Source organism: Panulirus ornatus, chromosome 70, assembly GCF_036320965.1.
Source record: "Panulirus ornatus isolate Po-2019 chromosome 70, ASM3632096v1, whole genome shotgun sequence".
In the NCBI taxonomy this organism is placed as follows: Eukaryota; Metazoa; Arthropoda; class Malacostraca; order Decapoda; family Palinuridae; genus Panulirus; species Panulirus ornatus.
In genome coordinates, this window is record NC_092293.1 from 13,077,968 (window position 1) to 13,091,949 (window position 13,982).

Sequence of the window (13,982 nt, forward strand, 5' to 3'; positions counted from 1 at the left end):
TATACAACTGATGTTACTGTCTGACGTATGTATGGTGCGGCTTGATGACCTTACCTGCTGATGGTCAAACATGTTATCATGTTGCAAATATCGTGATTTGTATGTTTTGTTGTGTGGCACAGTTTCTGGTGTAGATATCTTTAATAACCTTTACCAGTTACTATCCAGTATAGTGAACGATAGACAGACTTACGTGTTACAGACTCCGTATGATAAACACCTGACGAACCTCGACACAAACATTTATATGTTGGGTAAGATCAGAGAACGAGTCGTCCAGTGGCAGAACATAAACCTACAACATATAACAACAACAACAACAACAACAACAACAACAACAACAACAACAACAACAACAACAACAAACAACTGTTATGTGAAGATCTAGTTATTCAAAGTGAGATGATCACAAGGAAGTTAGGGATATAGAAGAGTAGGAGTGAGGTATAAGCTGGAGGCGGACCCACCGTGGCTGGTGCTATATAGAGCAGTGAGGGATAACACCATATCTTAACCCCTGGTGATGTGTGAGCTTATAAACACTGGTGGTATTTATGGCGGCCACCAACCAGGAAGTAATGTTCACCAGGTATTGCTCTGCTCTACACTGATCCAACAACTACAAGGATAATGTTGTTATAACCTTCTTGATCATGCTGGTTATAGAAGTATTATAGATACATGTTGGTGACACAAGGATAATGTTGTTATAACCTTCTTGATCATGCTGGTTATAGAAGTATTATAGATACATGTTGGTGACACAAGGATAATGTTGTTATAACCTTCTTGATCATGCTGGTTATAGAAGTATTATAGATACATGTTGGTGACACAAGGATAATGTTGTTATAACCTTCTTGATCGTGCTGGTTATAGAAGTATTATAGATACATGTTGGTGACACAAGACATTATAATGATGGTTTCCCCTGGTGTCCACAAGTTATCAACTACATACATAACATCAGTCGTAACAACACTATGTATGTAGTCGTGATTACCGTAACATGTGAGTAGCAAGATTGGATGACGTAACGTAACGATATCAGACTTGATCATTCTCAATTGTTTAGATGGATCATGTAATATTTGGCGTTGCTTCATGTTTTATCAGATGATCAAATGATGGCTGGTCTAATGACCTTCACAAGTCAGTGGTCATTAAATCCAACACAGCAATCAACCACTCAGGATGACCAGGAGGGAGCCACCTGGTGCAGACCAAGTGTACCAGCCTGGTGGAGAGGATCAACTGCTCCACCTCAGGATAAGAGCTGCTCAAGTTCTGTAGTGAGGGACACTCCAAGTGGCATGTGAAACTACCAGTCTTAGTTATAAACTACCGCCCGGCTGGCCGGTGGGTGGCTGTGGCCAACATGAACCCAGGGGCTACACACACACACACACACACACACACACACACACCGCCCACTGACCTGACCACCGGCCGGTGGGTGGCTGTGGCCAACATGAACCCAGGGGCTACACACACACACACACACACACACACACACACACACACCGCCCACTGACCTGACCACCGGCCGGTGTGTGGCTGTGGCCAACATGAACCCAGGGGCTACACACACACACACACACACACACACACACACACACACACCGCCCACTGACCTGACCACCGGCCGGTGTGTGGCTGTGGCCAACATGAACCCAGGGGCTACACACATACACACACACACGCACACACACACACACACACACACCGCCCACTGACCTGACCACCGGCCGGTGGGTGTGGCCAACATGAACCCAGGGAGTACACACACACACACACACACACACACACACACACACACAAACACACACACCGCCCACTGACCTGACCACCACCACTGTGACCTGACCACGTGTGGCATGTAGCTCATCCTTGGAGAACATTAATCAAATACCTAGACAGAATTTTTATGTTAGATAAAAGACATTTCTTGATAGTAAACATAAGAAATGATGACGAAAGATAAGGGACGCTATTACAGGTAAATATTTTGTTAAAATATGAAATACTCTTCCTCAAACTAGCTCCCTGTACTGTATTTTATTTTACATACACAGAGGAAAATATATTCTGTGGTTAATCACTATAAATGTTTATGTTTAACAGGTTTTCTATTTCTGATAGTATTTCACTGATTCAGGTTTAAGAACCTTGGTTCTGAACAACCATTATAATGCAACACAATACATATTTATCATAAATAAATCATTTATCACAATAACCATTATGTTTGTACCAGATTCTTTAAGTCCTCAATCACGTTTGTTAATATATAAGGCATTTTTCCGCCACATTTCAATACATAACATATATCTACACGTGTGGAAATATATGTATATGTTTTTATACATTTTTCTTTGGCTTTTATAATTAAGGTGTAAGATATCCGTCTGAAGTAAATACTAGATAATATTATAAGTTATGTGTGTGTGTGTGTGTGTGTGTGTGTGTGTGTGTGTGTGTGTGTGTGTGTGAGCGCACATAGGAGTGAATACATATTTTACACTTACAAGGTTAAGAGACGGGGCAACACGAGTGTACAAATCCTTCCTCAAAAGACTCACGTGATAATGATTAAAGTAGTACACACACACACACACACACACACACACACAGAGCGGCGCCAGGCTGGAGGCGGGGCATCGTGACGTCACAGGCAAGTCCCTCCCCCCGCCAGATCCAAACATGTGTTGTGTCTGGTGATGGCGGTTCAAGATTTCCCACATTTATATTGATCTTTACATTATCATCCACTCCCAAAGTCACCTGGCATTCTTGTGTTTCAACAACAGACGTGATATATGCAACACCAGGCAAACATTGTACCATTATCTGATAGGTTAATTGGTGCACAATCAAGAACCAGTGAATTTCATCGCCGCCATAAGTAAGTAAGGAAGGTGACTTTAATGATGATAAATACGACCTGGTATGGCTGTGTCTACACACTACCGCCATCTGGTCAACATTGTACATACCAACATTTAAACTGTGACATTCAACCACAAGGTTTAAAGTCACTCATGAAAACGCGAACTTAAAATCTATCCATTTAAATCTACCATTCATCAATAAACATTTAAACACCATCATTTGAACGTAAACCTTCCAGCTGCGTTATTTTACCAGAGTCCTTTAAGATACGTCATATAAACACAAAACTTAAATGTACGTTAAGCTTGTGCAAGCCATCATTGAAACTCAAACTTCTAAATTAGAATTGTAATGAAAATGCGAACTTTTAACTCTGTCAAATTACAGCTATTGTACAAAATGCTTAACTTAATTGACAAATTTTAATGTCAGTTAATTTAACGATATCCTTTGTGGTTCATCTTTGAAACACAAACCTTTTAACTTTGTCTCTAGAACTGAACACAACCATCAAGTTTGTGGAAATCCTCCCCTCTTGCTTTTTTTTTGCAAAAAAAAAAAAATATATATATATATATATATATATATATGTTCCTATGAAACACATGGACTCATAGGAATATCTTGATCACGCGCAAAATTGTTATCCTTTCCAATATATATATATATATATATATATATATATATGTGTATACGAATAAAGTGCATACGAACGCGCACCTTCATAGAACATACAAACCTCCAAGAGCCAGGATTGAACCCGGGACCACTGTGCAAGAGGCGGGAATGTAACCGCTAGGCTATGGCAGGAATGCTAACTGTTAGGCTATGGGCCAGGTCCATAGCCTAACGGTTAGCATTCCCGCCTCTTGCACAGTGGTCCCGGGTTCTATCCTGGCTGTTGTATGATATGTATATATACATATATATATGTGTGTGTGTGCGGATAAACTTTAAGGCTGGCCGGGGTGTACTGGTGATGCCTTTGACCTAAAATATAAGTTCAAGCCCGTAGGCCGACCCTGCACTTAGCTTGAATCCTTTTGTGTTCACTATAATCTTTTTTACTACATCTCCTCTACTTGATCCCTTTATCTTCACTATGCAAGGCTTATTAAAATCTTCACTACAACCTCATCTTCATATGACCTTATCTTGACTAAGCTGGTTTCAAGGAAGGCTTTAGATTTTACCCGCTCACACAAACAACGTACTTACACGGGGCCCCACGAGTGTAAAACCCCCTCCTAATACAGTGCAAATAGATGATTACACACACCTACACACCACCACCACCACTAACAATACACAGAGAAATAGCCTTTTCGGTTGGCTTTGGATCCGCCCTTGAACGTAGTTTGGAGGATTTGGGGGATCAGGTCAATAAGGTTAAGTTCACTACAACCTCATATTCACTAACGTGTATCTTCACTACTAGCTTATTTTCACTTAATTATATCTTCACTATACCCTCTTCTTCACTACACCGTTATTTCTACCATACCATCATCATTGTACTCCCTGATGTTCACTAGAAATAGTTCTTATCTTCACTACATAATCATTCTGAATAAACTTTACTCCTTGATAACCCTTATCTCTACTAAATTCGTATCTTCACTACATTCGTATCTTCGCCACAACCTATCTTGACAGTATCCTTATCATCACTATACTCTTCCTCACTACACTCTCCTCTTAACATCATCCTTCTGTTTACCGAACTTAGTTCAAAGTCTGACTTGAACGTAGCTTTGGAAAGTTTGTGTTCCTCATTGTGTTACGTCCTTATCATCATTGTAAAGGCAATTGTCTCCACTCCCCAACTAAACCCTTATCATCACTACACTCTCATCATTATCATTACTTCTTGATGTTCGATACAAAATCTCAGCATATACATTCATCTTCACCACATAATGATTTTCATTGCCCCTTAATCTTCATTACTCCTTGTTTCAGCTACATTCGTATCTTCCATTCATTCTTATATCTTATATCAATTACATCTTTACAATATCTTTATATCTTCTCTGTTCCGTCTTTTGGAAAATTGAAAATGAGAGTAAAGGATTTCCAACCTCCCGCTCACTCCCCTTTTAGTCGCCTTGTACGACACGCAGGGAATACGTGGCAAGTATTCTTTCTTCCCTATCCCCAGAGATAACAGCATCTGGTGTTCCCAGACGGTCACCCATCCAAGTACTAACCAGACCCAACGTTGCTTAACTTCTCTGATCGGACGATATATATATATATATATATATATATATATATATATATATATATATATATATATTTATATATATATATATATATATATATATATATATATATATATATATATATATATATATATATATACATATATATATATATATATATATATATGTATATATATATATATATATATATATATATATATATATATATATATATATATATATATATATATATATATATATATATATATATATATATATCATATATATATATATAAGACTGAAAACAATGAATTTCCCAAATAACAAAAATGGAAGCGCCGGGGTTTGAACCCGGGACCTCTCGCATGCCAAGCGAGTGCTCTACCACTGAGCTACGCCCCCAAGAACATATTTTGTGACATAGTATTATATGAAGCACTGAGATTACCACGGCAAAATAGTGTTTGACCGACCGTTGCCGACTAGCCGGCAAAATAACCACAGGGTAATTCTCCATGTTGCTGTCGTGTTTTCCTCTCAATTTTCCACGAAGAAATAAGTTTTAATCTTTTATTGTCGTTGCAATAGACTGGAACTATGTAATAAACTGGAACTAAGCAATAGACTGGAACCAAGCTGACCTGGTATGAGGTCAGAGCCCTCATTATCATCCCTGCTAACTACCGGAAGCAGATTAAGTCGTTCCACAACCGATGTCCGGCCCATGTTAACTCTGATGTGCCCAGCAGTTGGAGGAGGATCGCCAGAAGCTTCTGGAAGATTTCAAGGACGTCTTGGTGGACCTGACCCTTTCAGATAAGGTCGAAAACCCCAATTTATTGTGAAGATCTTCACTATAACGTTGGATGAACATACTGAATGTTGCACACATGTGATGCGGACAAAATGAAAAAAGAAAAAGACAAAAATTATGTCTGGTGTGGGTCTCGAACCCACGACCTTGAGTTTATCAGACTCATGCTCTACCACTGAGCTAACCAGACAATAGAAAATTCGTCTGTTTCTTCAATTTGAAATAATGAAAATCTTTGCGAGGCAGCGTTAAGAAAAGAGAGATGTCTTTGACGAAATTTACTTGCTTGACTCCTTCTTCTGTTTCTCATTATCGAAAGTAAACATACTGAAGGATATATATATATATAGATGTATGTATATATATATATATATATATATATATATATATATATATATATATATATATATATATATATATATTTATATATATATATATTATATCATTTTTGTATTATACTTTGTCGCTGTCTCCCGCGTTTGCGAGGTAGCGATATATATATATATATATATATATATATATATATATATATATATATATATATATATATATATATTCCTATGAGTCCACGGGGAAAATGAAACACAAAAAGTTCCCAAGTGCACTCTCGTGTAATAATCACATCATCACGGGAGACACAAGAGAGGAATATAACAGTCAGTTGATATACATCGAAGAGACGGAGCTCGGACGCCATTTGGTAAACATGTGATTGTCCAAAATTGTGATCCTTTCCAATATATATATATGTATATATATATATACATATATATATATATATATATATATATATATATATATATATATATATATATATATATATATATATATATATATATATATATATATATATATATATATATTTATATATATATATCGAAAAGGATCACAATTTTGCACGTGATCAAGTTTATTCTCATGAGTCCACTGGGAAAATAAACACGATAAGTTCCCAAGTGCACTTTCCTGTAAAACTCACATCATCATGGGAGATACAAGAGAAAAATATAACAGTCAGTTGATATACAACGAAGAGACGGAGCGAGGATGCCATATGGTAAACATGTGATTGTCCAAGAAAGACAACAAGCGTATCATAAACTTATTATGTGGACAAGAAGGTGAATTGTTTACAAATTCTATCAACATTAAAGTTATCCAATTTGTATAGACCATCACTGATATTAAGATTATAATTCTTTGTGTATTGAAATTTCAATGATGCCCAATTGTGTATTATATTCATCATATTATAATGCAATTGTGTCAAATAATGGTGATAAAGAATGAAAGATAAACTATGGCCATGATTTCTACCAGCTCAAGTGCATTAGATATGGTGGACAATTCAGTTTAAGTGAAGATGCCCAATTGTACATTATATGTATCATATGGGACATTTCAGTTTGTAGTGAAGATGCCTTACTTTGTATTGTATATATATTCCAAACTAATGTTGGCAAGCAGTGAAAAAAAAGAATTAGAGATCATTAAACTCTATGGCCGTGATTTCTTCCAGCTCAAGAGTAGTAGATATGGTGGGCAATTCAGTTTACGGTGAAGATTCTGTATTGTATATATCATATTGTACTCTAGGTGTTTCAAGAAGTGAAGATACAGAAGCCCTCTTTCTCAATCCTTGCACCTATCTCTTGACCTCTTGCCTCCTTCTCTTATACATCTCCCAGTCATTTGCACTATTTCCTTGCAAAACTCGTCCAAATGCTTCTCTTCTCTTTTACTAATATATATATATATATATATATATATATATATATATATATATATATATATATATATATATATATATATATATATATATATATTTTTTTTTTTTCATACTATTCGCTATTTCCCGCAATAGCGAGGTAGCGTTAAGAATAGAGGACTGTTGCCTTTGAGGGAATATCCTAACCTGGCCCTCTTTTCTGTTCCTTCTTTTGGAAAATTAAAAAAAAAATAAAAAAAACGAGAGGGGAGGATTTATATATATATATATATATATATATATATATATATATATATATATATATATATATATATATATATATATACACACACACACACATATATATATATATATATATTAGTAAAAGAGAAGAGAGGCATTTGGACGAGTTTTGCAGGGAAATAGTGCAAATAGCCTTTTAGGTTGGCTTTGGATCCGCCCTTGAACGTAGTTTGGAGGATTTGGGGATCAGGTCAATAACGTTAAGCTCACTACAACCTCATATTCACTAACGTGTATCTTCACTACTAGGTTATTTTCATTTAATTATATCTTCACTATACCCTCTTCTTCACGACTCCGTTATTTCTACCATACCATTATCATTGTACTCCCTGATGTTCACTAGAAATAGTTCTTATCTTCACTACATATTCATTTTGAATAAACTTTACTCTTTAATAACCCTTATCTCTACTACATTCGTATCTTCACTACATTCGTATCTTCGCCACAACCTATCTTGACAATATCCTTATAATCACTATACTCTTCCTCACTACACTCTCATCTTAACATCATCCTTCTGTTTACCGAACTTAGTTTAAAGTCTGACTTGAACGTAGCTTTGGAAAGTTTGTGTTCCTCATTGTGTTACCTCCTTATTATCATTGTAAAGGCAAGTGTCACCACTCCCTAACTAAACCCTCATCGTCACTACACTCTCATCATTATCATTACTTCTTGATGTTCAATACAAAATCTTAACATATACATTTATCTTCACTAGAGAATAATTTGGATTTCATCTTAATCTTCATTATTCCTTGTTTCAGCTACATTCGTATCTTCCATTCATTCTTATATCTTATATTAGTTATATCTTTACAATATCTTTATATCTTCTCAGTTCCGTCTTTTGTAAAATTGAAAATGAGAGTAAAGGATTTCCGGCCTTCTGCTCCCTCCCCTTTTAGTCGCCTTGTACGACACACAGGGAATACGTGGCAAGTATACTTTCTTCCCTATCCCCAGAGATAACAGCATCTGGTGTCCCAGACGGTCACCCATCCAAGTACTAACCAGACCCAACGTTGCTTAACTTCCCTGATCGGACGATATATATATATATATATATATATATATATATATATATATATATATATATATATATATAACACCGAAAACAATGAATTTCCCAAATAAAAATGGAAGCGCCGGGGTTTGAACCCGGGTCCTCTCGCATACCAAGCGAGTGCTCTACCACTGAGCTACGCCCCCAAGAACATATTTTGTGACATAGTATTATATGAAGTACTGAGATTACCACGGCAAAATAGTGTTTGACCGACCGTTGCCGACTAGCCGGCAAAATAACCACTGGGTAAATCTCCATGTTGCTGTCGTGTTTTCCTCTCAATTTTCCACGAAGAAATGTTTTACTTTTTTATTGTCGTTGCAATAGACTGGAACTAAGCAATAGACTGGAACTAAGCAATAGACTGGAACTAAGCTGACCTGGTATGAGGTCAGAGCCCTCATTATCATCCCTGCTAACTACCGGAAGCAGATTAAGTCGTTCCACAACCGATGTCCGGCCCATGTTAACTCTGATGTGCCCAGCAGTTGGAGGAGGATCGCCAGAAGCTTCTGGAAGATTTCAAGGACGTCTTGGTGGACCTGACCCTTTCAGATAAGGTCGAAAACCCCAATTTATTGTGAAGATCTTCACTATAACGTTGGATGAACTTACTGAATGTTGCACACATGTGATGCGGACAAAATGAAAAAAGAAAAAGACAAAAATTATGTCTGGTGTGGGTCTCGAACCCACGACCTTGAGTTTATCAGACTCATGCTCTACCACTGAGCTAACCAGACAATAGAAAATTCGTCTGTTTCTTCAATTTGAAATAATGAAAATCTTTGCGAGGCAGCGTTAAGAAAAGAGAGATGTCTTTGACGAAATTTACTTGCTTGACTCCTTCTTCTGTTCCTCATTATCGAAAGTAAACACACTGAAGGATATATATATATATAGATGTATGTATATATATATATATATATATATATATATATATATATATATATATATATATATATATATATATATATATATATATATATATATATATATATATATATATATATATTTATATATATATATATTATATCATTTTTTTATTATACTTTGTCGCTGTCTCCCGCGTTTGCGAGGTAGCGATATATATATATATATATATATATATATATATATATATATATATATATATATATATATATATATATATATATATATATATATATATTCCTATGAGTCCACGGGGAAAATGAAACACAAAAAGTTCCCAAGTGCACTCTCGTGTAATAATCACATCATCACGGGAGACACAAGAGAGGAATATAACAGTCAGTTGATATACATCGAAGAGACGGAGCTCGGACGCCATTTGGTAAACATGTGATTGTCCAAAATTGTGATCCTTTCCAATATATATATATGTATATATATATATACATATATATATATATATATATATATATATATATATATATATATATATATATATATATATATATATATATATATATATATATATATATATATATTTATATATATATATCGAAAAGGATCACAATTTTGCACGTGATCAAGTTTATTCTCATGAGTCCACGGGGAAAATAAACACGATAAGTTCCCAAGTGCACTTTCCTGTAAAACTCACATCATCATGGGAGATACAAGAGAAAAATATAACAGTCAGTTGATATACAACGAAGAGACGGAGCGAGGATGCCATATGGTAAACATGTGATTGTCCAAGAAAGACAACAAGCGTATCATAAACTTATTATGTGGACAAGAAGGTGAATTGTTTACAAATTCTATCAACATTAAAGTTATCCAATTTGTATAGACCATCACTGATATTAAGATTATAATTCTTTGTGTATTGAAATTTCAATGATGCCCAATTGTGTATTATATTCATCATATTATAATGCAATTGTGTCAAATAATGGTGATAAAGAATGAAAGATAAACTATGGCCATGATTTCTACCAGCTCAAGTGCATTAGATATGGTGGACAATTCAGTTTAAGTGAAGATGCCCAATTGTACATTATATGTATCATATGGGACATTTCAGTTTGTAGTGAAGATGCCTTACTTTGTATTGTATATATATTCCAAACTAATGTTGGCAAGCAGTGAAAAAAAAGAATTAGAGATCATTAAACTCTATGGCCGTGATTTCTTCCAGCTCAAGAGTAGTAGATATGGTGGGCAATTCAGTTTACGGTGAAGATTCTGTATTGTATATATCATATTGTACTCTAGGTGTTTCAAGAAGTGAAGATACAGAAGCCCTCTTTCTCAATCCTTGCACCTATCTCTTGACCTCTTGCCTCCTTCTCTTATACATCTCCCAGTCATTTGCACTATTTCCTTGCAAAACTCGTCCAAATGCTTCTCTTCTCTTTTACTAATATATATATATATATATATATATATATATATATATATATATATATATATATATATATATATATATATATATATATATATATATATATATTTTTTTTTTTTTTTTTCATACTATTCGCTATTTCCCGCAATAGCGAGGTAGCGTTAAGAATAGAGGACTGTTGCCTTTGAGGGAATATCCTAACCTGGCCCTCTTTTCTGTTCCTTCTTTTGGAAAATTAAAAAAAAAATAAAAAAAACGAGAGGGGAGGATTTATATATATATATATATATATATATATATATATATATATATATATATATATATATATATATATATATATATATATATATATATACACACACACACACATATATATATATATATATATATTAGTAAAAGAGAAGAGAGGCATTTGGACGAGTTTTGCAGGGAAATAGTGCAAATAGCCTTTTAGGTTGGCTTTGGATCCGCCCTTGAACGTAGTTTGGAGGATTTGGGGATCAGGTCAATAACGTTAAGCTCACTACAACCTCATATTCACTAACGTGTATCTTCACTACTAGGTTATTTTCATTTAATTATATCTTCACTATACCCTCTTCTTCACGATTCCGTTATTTCTACCATACCATTATCATTGTACTCCCTGATGTTCACTAGAAATAGTTCTTATCTTCACTACATAATCATTTTGAATAAACTTTACTCTTTAATAACCCTTATCTCTACTACATTCGTATCTTCACTACATTCGTATCTTCGCCACAACCTATCTTGACAATATCCTTATAATCACTATACTCTTCCTCACTACACTCTCATCTTAACATCATCCTTCTGTTTACCGAACTTAGTTTAAAGTCTGACTTGAACGTAGCTTTGGAAAGTTTGTGTTCCTCATTGTGTTACCTCCTTATTATCATTGTAAAGGCAAGTGTCACCACTCCCTAACTAAACCCTCATCGTCACTACACTCTCATCATTATCATTACTTCTTGATGTTCAATACAAAATCTTAACATATACATTTATCTTCACTAGAGAATAGTTTGGATTTCATCTTAATCTTCATTATTCCTTGTTTCAGCTACATTCGTATCTTCCATTCATTCTTATATCTTATATTAGTTATATCTTTACAATATCTTTATATCTTCTCAGTTCCGTCTTTTGTAAAATTGAAAATGAGAGTAAAGGATTTCCGGCCTTCTGCTCCCTCCCCTTTTAGTCGCCTTGTACGACACACAGGGAATACGTGGCAAGTATACTTTCTTCCCTATCCCCAGGGATAACAGCATCTGGTGTCCCAGACGGTCACCCATCCAAGTACTAACCAGACCCAACGTTGCTTAACTTCCCTGATCGGACGATATATATATATATATATATATATATATATATATATATATATATATATATATATATATAACACCGAAAACAATGAATTTCCCAAATAACAAAAATGGAAGCGCCGGGGTTTGAACCCGGGTCCTCTCGCATACCAAGCGAGTGCTCTACCACTGAGCTACGCCCCCAAAAACATATTTTGTGACATAGTATTATATGAAGTACTGAGATTACCACGGCAAAATAGTGTTTGACCGACCGTTGCCGACTAGCCGGCAAAATAACCACTGGGTAAATCTCCATGTTGCTGTCGTGTTTTCCTCTCAATTTTCCACGAAGAAATGTTTTACTTTTTTATTGTCGTTGCAATAGACTGGAACTAAGCAATAGACTGGAACTAAGCAATAGACTGGAACTAAGCTGACCTGGTATGAGGTCAGAGCCCTCATTATCATCCCTGCTAACTACTGGAAGCAGATTAAGTCGTTCCACAACCGATGTCCGGCCCATGTTAACTCTGATGTGCCCAGCAGTTGGAGGAGGATCGCCAGAAGCTTCTGGAAGATTTCAAGGACGTCTTGGTGGACCTGACCCTTTCAGATAAGGTCGAAAACCCCAATTTATTGTGAAGATCTTCACTATAACGTTGGATGAACTTACTGAATGTTGCACACATGTGATGCGGACAAAATGAAAAAAGATAAAGACAAAATTTATGTCTGGTGTGGGTCTCGAACCCACGACCTTGAGTGTGTGAGACTCACGCTCTACCACTGAGCTAACCAGACAATAGAAAAATACGTCTGTTTCTTCAATATGAATTAATGGAAATCTTTGCGAGGCAGCGTTTAGAAAAGAGAGATGTCTTTGACGAAATTTACTTGTTTGGCTCCTTCTTTGTTCCGCAGTATCGAAAGTAAACATACTGAAGGATATATATATATATATATATATATATATATATATATATATATATATATATATATATATATATATATATATAAATGTGAATAAGAGCAAGGTTATTAGGTACAGTAGGGTTGAGGGTCAACTCAATTGGGAGGTGAGTTTGAATGGAGAAAAACTGGAGGAAGTGAAGTGTTTCAGATATCTGGGAGTGGATCTGGCAGCGGATGGAACCATGGAAGCGGAAGTGGATCATAGGGTGGGGGAGGGGGCGAAAATCCTGGGGGCCTTGAAGAATGTGTGGAAGTCGAGAACATTATCTCGGAAAGCAAAAATGGGTATGTTTGAAGGAATAGTGGTTCCAACAATGTTGTATGGTTGCGAGGCGTGCGCTATGG

At 35.6% G+C, this 13,982-nt stretch overlaps 4 non-coding genes across 4 annotated transcripts; all 4 read right to left on the minus strand.

The window, feature by feature from the left end:
• Positions 1–6,028: 6,028 nt before the first annotated feature.
• Positions 6,029–6,100, minus strand: TRNAI-GAU (transfer RNA isoleucine (anticodon GAU)). Its single transcript has one exon. It is a non-coding gene; the product is annotated as a tRNA-Ile (tRNA).
• Positions 6,101–9,067: 2,967 nt separating this feature from the next.
• TRNAT-GGU (transfer RNA threonine (anticodon GGU)) lies at positions 9,068–9,139 on the minus strand. The gene has a single exon. It is a non-coding gene; the product is annotated as a tRNA-Thr (tRNA).
• A 528-nt stretch (positions 9,140–9,667) lies between these two features.
• TRNAI-GAU (transfer RNA isoleucine (anticodon GAU)) lies at positions 9,668–9,739 on the minus strand. Its single transcript has one exon. It is a non-coding gene; the product is annotated as a tRNA-Ile (tRNA).
• Positions 9,740–12,794: 3,055 nt separating this feature from the next.
• Positions 12,795–12,866, minus strand: TRNAT-GGU (transfer RNA threonine (anticodon GGU)). The gene has a single exon. It is a non-coding gene; the product is annotated as a tRNA-Thr (tRNA).
• Positions 12,867–13,982: the final 1,116 nt, after the last annotated feature.